Source organism: Neltuma alba, unplaced genomic scaffold, assembly GCF_004799145.2.
Source record: "Neltuma alba isolate B1F8T4 unplaced genomic scaffold, ASM479914v2 tig00010789_pilon, whole genome shotgun sequence".
In the NCBI taxonomy this organism is placed as follows: Eukaryota; Viridiplantae; Streptophyta; class Magnoliopsida; order Fabales; family Fabaceae; genus Neltuma; species Neltuma alba.
The window spans coordinates 135360-136926 of record NW_021635606.1 but is presented as its reverse complement, the minus strand read 5'-3'; the positions used below and the strand labels follow the sequence as shown (position 1 = coordinate 136926).

At 36.1% G+C, this 1567-nt stretch overlaps 1 long non-coding RNA gene across 1 annotated transcript; it reads left to right on the top strand.

The window, feature by feature from the left end:
* The first annotated feature begins 818 nt into the window (after positions 1–818).
* Positions 819–1350, top strand: LOC114759109 (uncharacterized). The gene is made up of 3 exons (XR_003741878.1): positions 819–906; positions 1005–1229; positions 1314–1350. It is a non-coding gene; the product is annotated as an uncharacterized LOC114759109 (long non-coding RNA).
* The last annotated feature ends 217 nt before the right edge of the window (positions 1351–1567 follow it).

Here is a 1567-nt window from a genome sequence, read left to right as displayed (position 1 = left end):
TAAAAATGTGTGAGAGATATAGATAATAAAATCGTGTATATAGTTAATTAAATATTATTACTATTTATATTTTTTAATTTAAAATGTGATTAATTAAATTTTGTAAAACATACACGGTTGCATATTATATATATTTTGTATTGCTCAATGGTTTCAATTAAATTCATTAGCCTGGCTGGCCACGCTTGTTTATTCCAATGTAGAGGTCCTGTGTTCAAGTCTGACAAATGCCTATTTTTTACACATTAATTTTGGCTCAAAAAGGTTAAAAAATATTTAATTGTTACCTGGCTGGTTCAAATAGGGGACCTGGTAATTATAATAGCTAACACTCCCCCTGCCACTGAAGCCACGTGTGTTATTGGCAAGGCTGGCGCATTGTTTTTATATCTAAAGTTTCTTATTTTGAAACCTAAAACAATTTAACCCGCCCTGATCTTTTGAAAGGTTTACTTTTCCCTCGCTCTCACCAGACCAGTGCCACGCAGAGAAGTTTCAAGCATCTAACTTATTCCAGCGTCCATCTGTGCTTAGTCCATCACTTCCAGTGTTCTTTCTTGCTGTCATCCATGTAAGTGCGCTGATCTTCTTCTTCGCTTGAAGTCTTGTAGTGTTGTATTTTTTTCCCCCCTTTCTTGTTCTGTATTTTGAGATCCCTTTTTTCTTTTTCTCCGGCATTAAATTTCACAGCTGAACACAGAAGGTTGCGAGAAGCGAGTGGATCCTTGTTGGGTGAAATCGTTGTTGGAGGCTTGCAAGAACAAAGATCCATTGCAATATTCTTCTGGCTACAATCAAACCAACAAATTCTTTCCCAGTTTCTGCGTTACCTGCTTGCAATTATAGTGCAAATTCTGCCCTAAAGCAACCAATAATCACCCACATGAAAACCATATAGTACTTCCCGTGGGTGTCTCCGTAATTATTTTATTTGTACATATATACTCTCCCTTTCAAGGTTACCGTGTTAATTAATAATTATTATGTGGACTTGTATTTTCCAGGTTTACAAGGCTTCGCGCGAGAACTGTTTGCATGCAAATCAGGTGTCCAAGTTACTTGATATCTCAGACATACATCCTTTCATTATTAATCATAAACAAGTAGTTTTCATCAACAGAAGATCATGTCAACAAACCAAGTCTCAGAGTAATAAATCTTGCTACACATGCAAGACCTGTGGAAGAGAATTCCAAAGAGAGAGTAAGTTCTGCTCAGTCCAGTGCAAGGTAAGACGACCCTTTTCTTTTCTTTTCTTTTCTTGTTCAACAACGAAATTCTTGTTCTTGATTATAACTTGTTTTGCACTGTAGAGCGAAAGTGGTGAGAATTTAGAGCTGAAACAAAAACTCCAAGGGGAAGAACCTCCCGCCAAGCCTCAGTCTTATTGGAAGAGGAGCAGGAAAGGGGTTTAATTGTTTAATTGTTTGTTTTCAGTCATATATTTGTTTAATTGTTTTTATTTATCTGTCATTTTTAATATAACTATATTATGACTCTGGCTATAATTTTCTGAACAAAGTTGATGTGAATCTGAAACGGTGAAACCTACAATAGTTTGGAGACC